We start from the raw sequence: 11,852 nt of genomic DNA, 5'->3' as shown, positions 1-11,852 counted from the left end.
TGAAATTGAAAATATTGTAATGAATGAATGAAAAGCACTTGGCTGGTCATGATGGCATAATCACAAAAATGTTAAAGCTGGACCCATTTACATTGGCTCAAGCATTAAAGAATAAATATCAATATTTGTGTACCACTCGAGATGAGCCAGATGTTTAAGAAATGGGAATAATTTTGGAAATATGAAAGATATTTAGATTTGAAGTGTTGAAAATGGAGAGGCATTAACATTGCTATAGTACTCAATTAATATTCCTGTCTCAAAAACTCTTGAAGGGGTAAATATGCAAGATTTAGGAATAGTACAGAAAGCTGTGAAGAAATTTTTAGGCTGAGACATAAAATGCAAAAATGTAATTATTATTATTATTATTATTACTATCCAAGCCACAACCCTAATTGGAAAAGCAAGATGCTATAAGCCCAGGGGCTCCAATAGGGAAAAATAGCCCAGTGAGGAAAGGGAATAAGGAAATAAATAAATGAAGAGAACAAATTAACAATAAATCATTCTAAAAAAGTAACAACGTCAAAAACAGATATGTCATATACAAACTATAAAAAGACTCATGTCTGTCTGGTCAACAAAAAAGCATTTGCTCCAATTTTGAACTTTTGAAGTTCTACTGATTCAACTACCCGATTAGGAAGATCATTCCACAACTTGGTAACAGCTGGAATAAAACTTCTAGAGTACTGCGAAGTATTGAGCCTCATGATGGAGAAGGCCTGGCTATTAGAATTAACTGCCTGCCTAGTATTACGAACAGAATAGAATTGTCCAGAGAGATCTGAATGTAAAGGATGGTCAGAGTTATGAAAAATCTTATGCAACATGCATAATGAACTAATTGAACGATGGTGCCAGAGATTAATATCTAGATCAGGAATAAGAAATTTAATAGACCGTAAGTTTCTGTCCAACAAATTAAGATGAGAATCAGCAGCTGAAGACCAGACAGGAGAACAATACTCAAAACAAGGTAGAATGAAAGAATTAAAACACTTCTTCAGAATAGATTGATCACTGAAAATCTTTAGAAGACTTTCTCAATAAGCCAATTTTTTGTGCAATTGAAGAAGACACAGACCTTATATGTTTCTCAAAAGTAAATTTGCTGTCGAGAATCACACCTAAAATTTTGAGTCATACAAATTTAAAGAAACATTATCAATACTGAGATCCGGATGTTGAGGAGCCACCGTCCTTGACCTACTTACAAACATACTTTAAGCTTTGTTAGGATTCAACTTCATACCCCATAATTTGCACCATGCACTAATTTTAGCTAAATCTCTATTAAGGGATTCACCAACCCCAGATCTACATTCAGGGGATGGAATTGATGCAAAGAGAGTAGTAGCATCTGCATATGCAACAAGCTTGTTTTCTAGGCCAAACCACACATCATGTGTATATAGTATGAAAAGTAATGGGCCAAGAACACTACCCTGTGGAACACCGGATATCACATTCCTATACTCACTATGGTTCCCGTCAACAACAACTCTTTGAGATCTATTACTTAAAAAATCAATAATAATGCTAAGAAACGACCCACCCACTCCCAACTGTTTCAGTTTGAAAACAAGGGCCTCATGATTAACACGGTCAAAGGCAGCACTAAAATCAAGGCCAATCATACGAACTTCCTGACCACAATCAAGGGATTTCTGTACAGCATTGGAGATTGTAAGAAGGGCATCACATGCTCCAAGGCCTTTACGAAAACCAAATTGCAAACTAGGGAGTAGATGATTACCTTCAGCAATCCTATTACGACGTTTTGCCAGAAGACGTTCAAAAACTTTAGATAATATGGGAGTTCTGGAAATTGGGCGGTAATCAGTGGGACTTGAGCTACCACAAACACATTTACATAAAGGAGTAACATTACCAATTCTCCAACAAGTGCTAAACGCTCCTCTTCTTGCTAACTTGCGCAAAATAACATAACTTTGGAGCTAAGAAATCTACTGTCTTTATAAAATACAAAGGAAAAATACCATTTGCGTCTACACCTCCATAAGCATCAAGGTCCATTAACAGAGCTTTAATCTTACGAGATCAAAAAGCTACACTAGTTAGTTTAGCCTCAGGAAAACAGGAATGAGGAAGTTCAAGTTATTAATTACTCTGTTCACTGTCAAAAACATCAGCCAAAAGGGTCGCCTTTTCCTTTGGACAGTGAGTGACTGAGCCATCTGGTTTAAGTAAAGGAGGAACTGTTGCATCTACACCAAAGAGTGCAGATTTAAGGGTAGACCACCATTTATGTTCCTGAGTTGTACCAGAAAGGGTTTCTTTTATGGTTAAATTGTACTCCTTTTCAGTTGAGGCATAAACTCTCTGGGCAAAAGCTGGAAGCTGAGTATAGTTGTTCCAGGTCAAATCTGATCTGTTACCCTTCCAAAGGTGATAGGCCTCCTGCTTCTCCAAATAAGCACATCTACAATCCTCATTGAACCACGGTTTGTCCTTCACTCGGTACCTTAGCACACGAGAAGGGATACGCCTGTCAATTATGTTGACTAGATTCTCATTCAAAGGGACAACATGATCTACACTATTATATAATTGTGACCAATTCAAGTACAAAAGATCATGCAAAATCCCATTCCAGTCTGCTTGGGATTTCATACAAATTTTACAAGAATATGATATATCAGGGACAGGCTGCTCAGTCTTTACTAATAATAAAATCAAGGCATGATCAGATGTCCCGACTGGAGAACCAACCTTACTAGTTATAACGCCAGGGGAGTCAATGTATATGAGGTCCAAGCAATTACCAGACCTGTGAGTAGCTTCATTTATGATTTGCTCACAGCCTGATTCAGAGGCAAAGTCTAAAGCTCTTAAGCCATGGCGATCGGTAGGAGAGATAGAACTTAACCACTCCCTATGGTGAGCATTAAAATCACCAACAAAGACAAAAGAAGCCTTTCTATCATCTTCTTGTATCTTAGCCATAAAGGTAAGAAGACAATCGAAGATAGAATCATCCATGTCTGGATTCTGGTGGATCGAACACAAATAAAAGTTGTTATGCCTGCCACAAACTTTTATTACCCGAATCTCATGACATCCACATTGATGACAGGACTTATGAGAAGCAGGGTACTCGGTCCTAATATACACCGCCATTCCCCTGGCCCTAGGGATGGCATCACGTTTCAACATTATTGTTGTTCTGATAACGTTAACAAAGCTATTCATTGAAAGATCCTGAGAAGTTATCTATCTATTTACCAAGGCACTTCCCCCAATTTTGGGGGGTAGCTGATATCAAAACAAGGGAACAAAAGCAGACCTTTCCTTTCTCCGCTCCTCCCAGCCTGACGAAGGATTCAGCCAAATTTGGCTGGTACTGCTATAGTGCATCAGTCCACCCTCCCCTGTTATCCACCACAAATAAAGTTTCACATGCTGAATCCCCTACTGGTGCTACCTCCGCGGCCACCAAGGCAACTGGAGGAAGCAGCAGGGCTTACCGGAACTACGTCACAATTGCTCGCCATTCATTCCTAATCCTAGCACGCTCTCTTGCCTCTCTCACACCTATCCTCCTCTCACTAAGAGCTTTCTTCACTCCATCCATCCACCCAAACCTTGGCCTCCCTCTTATACTTCTCCCATCAACTCTTGCATTCATCACCTTCTTTAGCATACGCCCATTTTACATTCTCTCAACATGGCCAAACCACCTCAACACATTCATATCCACTATAGCTGCTAAATCATTTCTTACACCCATTCTCACCCTCACTACTTTCATTCCTAACCCTATCTAAATGAGATACACCAGCCATACTCCTCAGACATTCTATTTGTCTCTCTGTCACTTTCATTCCCAATAACCCCTCCGATCAATAAATCATAGTTGGTACAATCACTTTCTCATATAGAACTCTCTTTACATTCATGCTTAACCCCCTATTCTTTACCACTCCCTTCACTGCCCCCACACTACATCCTTCATTCACTCTCTGACGTACATCTGCTTGCACTCGACCATTTGCTGCAACAACAGACCCCAAGTACTTAAACTGATCTACTTCCTCAAGTAACTCTCCATTCAACATGACATTCAACCTCGCACCACCCTCTCTTCTCGTACATCTCATAACCTTACTCTTACCCACATTAACTCTCAACTTCCTTCTCTCACATACCCTTCCAAACTCAGTCACTAATCGACCAAGCTTCTCTAGCGAGTCTGCAACCAGTACAATATCATCTGCAAACAACAACTGATTTACCTCCTGTTCATGATCACTTTAGTCTATCAGTTTCAATACTTGAACTAGCACTCGAGCATGCACCTCTCTCACCACTCCATCAACAAACAAATTGAACAGCCATGGCGACATCACACATCCCTGTCTCAGTCCCGCTCTCACTGGAAATCACTCGCTCACTTCATTTCCTATCCTAACACCTGACAACACTGAGGTTACTAAACAATTCTTCTTCGCTCAAGGGGTTAACTACTGCACTGTATTTGTTCTGTGGCTACTTTCCTCTTAGTAAGGGTAGAAGAGACTCTTTAGCTATGGTAAGCAGCTCTTCTAGGAGAGGGACACTCCAAAATCAAACCATTGTTCTCTAGTCTTGGGTAGTGCCATAGCCTCTGTACCATGGTCTTCCACTGTCTTGGGTTAGAGTTCTCTTGCTTGAGGGTACAATCAGGCACACTATTCTATTTAATTTCTCTTCCTCTTGTTTTGTTAAAGTTTTCATAGTTTATATAGGAAATATTTATTTTAATGTTACTCTTCTTAAAATATTTTATTTTTCCTTCTTTCCTTTCCTTACTGGGCTATTTTCCCTGTTGGGGCCCCTGGGCTTATAGCATTTTGCTTTTCCAGCTAGGGTTGTAGCTTAGCAAATAATAATAATAATAATAATAATAATAACACATGCTTTACTGCCTATGTAGAAACTCTTCACTGCTTGCAACAACCTTCCACAAATTCCATATAACCTCATCACATTCCACATTGCTTCCCTATCAACTCTATCATACGCTTTCTCTAGACCCACAAATGCCTAACCGTAAAAATCTGATTCATACATCCCCTACCTCTTCTAAAATCACCGTTATGACTTGCCAGAAAAATATGTATCCTTGAAGAAAAAAAAATGTTTTTATAATGTTGATGGTCAACTATCTCAGATCCCTATAGGGTTTGTTCTGGGAAGGGTGTGTGGAGCAAAGAGATAGGGAAATTTTCTATCTGAGTTTACTGGTCTAAAGCCAACTAACTGTCTGACAAATGTGATTAACGATACATCTCGATCTTGTCTTTCGAAAGTACCGTAGTTGCTTACAACCGATTGTTTGCTTGACAGCGATCAACTAGGAAGGTATGCTGTTATACGCTAGAGATACTGATTACTCTAGTGTTTACCGGTCCGTATGCTGATACCTGTCCGGGAATTGAATTGAATATAGGATTTAGGCATTAAGCCAAGCACTGGGGCATCAAAGGCCATTCAGCGCTACCTGACCGGGAGTAAACCTGGCAGTTCCATTCATGATTAAAAAGTGAATGGAGCCAGGTACTGACAGGATGCTACAAAAACCCTGAAGTGATATTCACAGTAGGCCCCATGATGATGCGGGGAGTAAAGGTGAAAAGAACAATGTAGCACATAACTTAGTATTGCTAACATTATTGCACAAGACACACTGTAGGCAGTGAATCACCTATGGATGCTTTTCTTTGTAATGAGAGAGTGAGTGAGTGAGTGAGTGAATATTTTAGGCATCCTAAAATTTAAATACTGTAGTATTAATTTAAACTAGCTTCTTTGTTAAAAGAAAACTAATCACAGTGTTTAATACCATAATATTCACTGATTGGTCTCATTGCTTCCAGTCCTCTTATTACTATGTTCCTGCTCCTTTTCTTCTTTCTTGCTATCCAACCTCATCTAACTTTAGCTTCATTGTGTGACTGTTGAGTTTGACCTCAATTGCATGAAAGGGGGCAGCTGAAGGGGATCACATGCCAGGTGCCTGCCAACATTTATAAATCCAGTCTGATCCAGCCACAACTTAAAGGAGCACCCGCCAAATGGATGATCATAGTTGAGGAGAAAAACTAAAATATGAAAAATACCGAAAAATACAAGACAACTTAACCCTTTTACCCCCAAAAGGACGTACTGGTACGTTTCACAAAACCCATCCTTTTACCCCCATGGACGTACCGGTATGGCCTTGCAAAAAAATGCTATAAAACTTTTTTTTTCATATTTTTGATAATTTTTTTAGAAAATTCAGGCATTTTCCAAGAGAATGAGACCAACATGACCTCTCTCTGACAAAAATTAAGGCTTTTAGAGCAATTTAAAAAAAATATACTGCAAAATGTGCTGGGAAAAAAATAACCCCTTGGGGGTTAAGGGTTGGAAATTTCCAAAGAGCCTGGGGGTAAAAGGGTTAAATGAGCACCCGCCAAATGGATGATCATATTTGAGGAGAAAAACTAAAATATAAAAAGTACTGAAAAATACAATACATACCTGAATGGAGAATCGCAACCATTGTGCGTTAAATCTGTTAAAATCAGCAAAGTTTATAAATCAAGGTTCAACACATTCAGTATAAATAAAAAAAAAAAACTTTTTATCAGGAAAAAGACAAAAATATTTGTTAAGCAAATTAATATATATTGACAACATCTGAAAATATAAAACTATATACCAGTAGCTCAACTCGCCACTATAAAAAAAGCAATAAAAGAATTCTAGTATAACTGTGACCTGGCTACAATCTGAAACTACTTTCTCTCCAGAGATTAAAATGGAAGGTTTCTTTTTAACAATAACAACGCATCACCATATATGTTACATTTTAACAAAAAAAAACACAACCACTGAGAAACAACATTGGGATCATAAAACTATATTAACAGTATAAAGATAAAATTTAAAAGTATTCAACCAATATAAAGAGAACGCCGAAGGTCCTCATCTTACAAACTCTCAGATACAAACAAATCCAGCTGAAATTATAAATCTCAGATATAGTATCAAAAGTTCATAGTAATATACTGTAATTAAACAAATTAAAAGCAGTAAGCAAGACGATTGCAATGTGGAATGGAACTATTTGTTGATTTCCGCAGCTGAAAATTGTAGGCATGAGTTAGATGAAGCCTACCCTAGGCTAAAATTTTGAAAAATTTGACTTGCAAACAGCTTCTTGAAACCTATTAAGTTTGTAAGTTGATGCTTTTCTTGTATCAAACTTTACGAATGCAGTTTCTATTTTCTTGCTCTACACCAGTGGTTCCCAAACTGGGGGGCGCGCCTCACTAGGGGGGCGTGAGGACGATACAAGGGGGGCGTGAAGTCATCTGCTCAAAATTTTTTGTTTAATAGAATAAAATCATTAAAAGAACAAATATCTGTCATTACATAAATTGTGCCTTAGTCTGATAAGTATTTCCAAATATTATATGCCATGTTTTCAAAGGATCTATTCTTAAAATTGCAACTCAATTTTGCCAATTTGCTAATGTTCAAACTTTTTTTCGGTCACTTTGAACCAAATGTTTCGTCTTTAGTTACTGGAATGTACTATTATTTGTTTGAGTGGCTTTCATTATTAAAATGTAATACAAACAGAAATCTGTTTCCCTGTACAATGCTAAGAAATAAATGTAAGAATCATTTCATATAAAGAAAAAGAAAGGAGTGGCGGCGTACCTGTCTACTGGAAGCAAAAAGGGGGCGTCAGGTAAGATAGTTTGGGAACCACTGCTCTACACTTTGCGCTTATTAAGTACTGCCTCCAATAATTTATCTGACTTGGACAAAATCATGTTGATTTGTAAAATAAGTTTAGTGCTTTTTGATCCCCTTTGACATTCAAGGCCTTCCCTTCCCAAGTATAAAATTTTAATATTTGTGTAACAAAATATGAAAGACAAACCTCACTTATGATTATTAACCTTTTTACCCCCAAAGGACGTACTGGTACGTTTCACAAAACTCATCCCTTTACCCCCATGGATGTACTGGTATGTCCTTGCAAAAAAATACTATAAAATTTTTTTTTTTCAGATTTTTGATAATTTTTTGAGAAAATTCCGGCATTTTCCAAGAGAATGAGACCAACCTGACCTCTCTGTGACAAAAATTAAGGCTGTTAGAGCAATTTAAAAAAAATATACTGCAAAATGTGCTGGGAAATAAATAACCCCTTGGGGGTTAAGGGTTGGAAATTTCCAAATAGCCTGGGGGTAAAAGGGTTAAAATATCTTGGAATGATAATTAAAATATATTGGAATTTCTCAACCCCTCTCCAACTATTCCAGTTCCTGCTGCCATGGGCTTACTGAATCCCGAATGTTAATTATTTCAATAATGAATCCTACCTGCAAGTCACATATAAACAGTATCTACAGACACAAGCTTCTCTACGTTAAAAGGGAAAAAATAGTGTGGAACCACTAAAGCCCCTCATCTCATTTAATCTATGTCTTAAGCCCTGTCCACACTACCGGGCATTCCCCGACGGGCAAACAGTGATACCAGGCCACAATAGTTAGTGAAAATGAGGGTTGATGACGTCAGAATCGGGAAAACTAAAGGCAGGGATCTGGTAACACTGTATGATGCCAGAACCCTGTCTGTGGTTTTCCCGCTTCTGACGTAATTAACCCTCAATCTTACTAACTATTGTGGTCTAGTATCAATGTTTGCCCATCGGGGACTTCCCGGTAGTGTTGACAGGGCCTTACAAGCGTGGCAGTCAACCTTTGTCTCTCCCTGTGAGGTGTTGACTTTGTTATAGTTTGATTTTATGTACAGTGAAACTTGGTTCAAGATTATCTATGCATATTCTCTGCATTTAAAATTTTGCACTAAGTAGATAATAGATATTCAACTCCAAGAAATTTTATCAAAACTCAATCTATGTACCAGCATGTCAAACTATGAGGCCTTTCACGGGTTGAAAACCAAGTTCCCCTCGCTAAAGGAAATAAATCATTCGGATGTATAGCTACATTGCAAAATTTTCCGGGAGCAATTTTCCATTGGTTTTGACCGGCCCCTTCTAGATAGCCTAACAATGATTTGATTTAATGTATATGCAAACTATTTTACACACAAGTAGAAACGTCAGTTCTGACATGACTTAAAAAAATATTCATACACAGACACAACAATACATCTATAAATTTTCCTCCTATCAAATATGGTTAAACTATTCAAATATATAAACTATTTTCTTGTACTGTAAATACAATTTGTCAAATTCAGACACATCCAAATCTATTTCTCGGAAAATACAGTGTGCACCTTTGTTGGGAAATGTTAACAACCACATATCTTAAATTGCTTTCACTTCCTATATCAACTTCGTAAATTATTTCAAATTATGCCCGTTCTATCTACATCCAACACCTTATACAACGAGAGGTTTTGTACGCTATAGGGTAGCACCCACAGGGCCTCTTGGCTGGTCACTTCAGTACAAGGAAAACTTGAAACTTTCCTTCTTAACCCTTTTACCCCCAAAAAGGACGTACTGGTACGTTTCACAAAACTCATCCCTTTACCCCCATGGACGTACTGGTACTTCCTTGCAAAAAGATGCTATTTACATTTTTATTTTTGCATACTTTTGATAATTTTTTGAGAAACTTCAGGCATTTTCCAAAAGAATGAGACCAACCTGACCTCTCTATGACAAAAATTAAGGCTGTTAGAATAATATAAAAAATATGTATAGCAAAATGTGCTTGAAAAAAAAAAAATCCTGGGGGTTACGGGTTGGAAAGTTCCAAATAGCCTGGGGGTAAAAGGGTTAACACAGATAATATTTTATGATATCATGACCTCTTGAGTGAGTCCATGGCATCTTAAAGGAAACGTTCTTCAAGAGCCAGATCAAGAACGTCCCCGACTTACAAACATTCGGAATTACGAACACAAATCCAACTGAAATAATGTCTGATATCAAAAAGTTCAAAAGGAAATGCTATAATTAAACTACTATATAATTTAATGTAATAACCAAGATGAAATGTGCTGACCTTTACAGCTGAAAATTGTATGCATAAAGAGTTCGGTGAAGCATACCAAGGGAAAAAATCTAACAAAATTAGACTTGCAATTAGCTTCTTGAAACCTATTATGTTTGTAAATTGAGGACACTCCGTTCCGAGGGTCATGCGAATGTCAATTCTCGCACACAACAACGACAAAAAAATGACAAGAAACCCCCTCTTTCAATTGGGGTTCTGCTTATAAAGTTATATTTTTTCCTGAAAGTTCTAACACTCCTTGACTTTTAGCACTATATAACCACTTTGCACAGTACAGGTATATATAGCGTGTAAAAATACAGGTCTTTATATTTTTATATGAACACTTTGTACAGTATTAAAACAGAATATCGCTGCATTTGATGGCATATAAGATATATTGAAATAACGCTAAAAAAAATAGGCCATGGGAGTTACCTGGTAGGCTAATATTTTTCTAATCTCAAACTATTATAGCGTAAAGGTACTGAAACCTAGTCTAATTACTGGTAATCTAAACAATAATATGACAAGTATCCTCGAAATTGCCGACTCCTTAGTAATACAATACAGTACAGTTTTCTAATTACTGGTGCTTTAACAAGAATTATCTCTAGTAATTTTAATATCAACATTTCTGTAACTTGTTACAATATTTTGGTATTACTAATCATTTAGCTCAACCATCTGCATTTCTAAAATTTCTCCGCTATCAAGATTATAAACAATATCTGTTCGAAAAGACTACAAGTACGTGCTAAAAGTTATCAACTTATGCAATTTGGTTTCTGCAGATATCGATATATGAATTTGGGCAATACCTATGGCAGAGCTCTAGGATCAGGGGGACCATTCTGAGGAAAATCTGTCGATGAGAATGTTTTAATTTTCAGCAGGGGGACCATTCTGAGGGAAATCTGTTGAGGAGAATGTTTTAATTTTCAGCAGGGGGACCATTCTGAGGGAAATTTGTTGATGAGAATGTTTTAATTTTCAGCAGGGGGACCATTCTGAGGGAAATCTGTTGATGAGAATGTTTTAATTTTCAGCAGGGGGACCATTCTGAGGGAAATCTGTTGATGAGAATGTTTTAATTTTCAGCAGGGGGACCATTCTGAGGGAAATCTGTTGATGAGAATGTTTTAATTTTCAGTATGTATTGTCTTTACTTATACTAATTTCCCTATTGGAACCCTTGGGCTTGTAGCAATCGGCTTTTCCAATTGGGTCTACAGTATACGATTAATATTATTGATTAAGACATTATTCATGCAAGTGATAATTGGCATACGTATCAGTTTTCTGAATGTTACAGTTTATGTATAATACAGCTTATGGGTTAATGACATTTTTTTAAAAGTAGGTTTGCATTAATTTGTACTTCCACGTTCTACTACTAGTACATCTTCCATATAACTTTTTTGACGTTACAGTAATTGATCGTTTGACCACACAAATAGGCTTGAGGGAATGCAGATATGTCCAAAGTGCATCTATGGGGATAGCAGATAGCGTAGCTCAACCCTGACTACCGAATTCCAATGTATACTTAACCCTGACTAGCCAATGGAAAAAGTTTACTAAGTTTATGTATTAAACATGAATCACTCAAAAATATGACACTTTACCTATAGTCAATTTCTTTTAGCGATGCAGATTTGCACCGACTCACAGCGGTGCCCTTTTAGCTCGGAAAAGTTTCCTGATCGCTGATTGGTTGGACGAGATAATTCTAACCAATCAGCGATCAGGAAACTTTTCCAAGCTAAAAGGGCACCGCTGCAAGTCGGTGCAAATCTGCCT

The sequence above is a fragment of the Palaemon carinicauda genome, chromosome 19 (assembly GCF_036898095.1).
Source record: "Palaemon carinicauda isolate YSFRI2023 chromosome 19, ASM3689809v2, whole genome shotgun sequence".
Classification (NCBI taxonomy): Eukaryota; Metazoa; Arthropoda; class Malacostraca; order Decapoda; family Palaemonidae; genus Palaemon; species Palaemon carinicauda.
Note: the sequence above shows the minus strand (reverse complement) of the source record.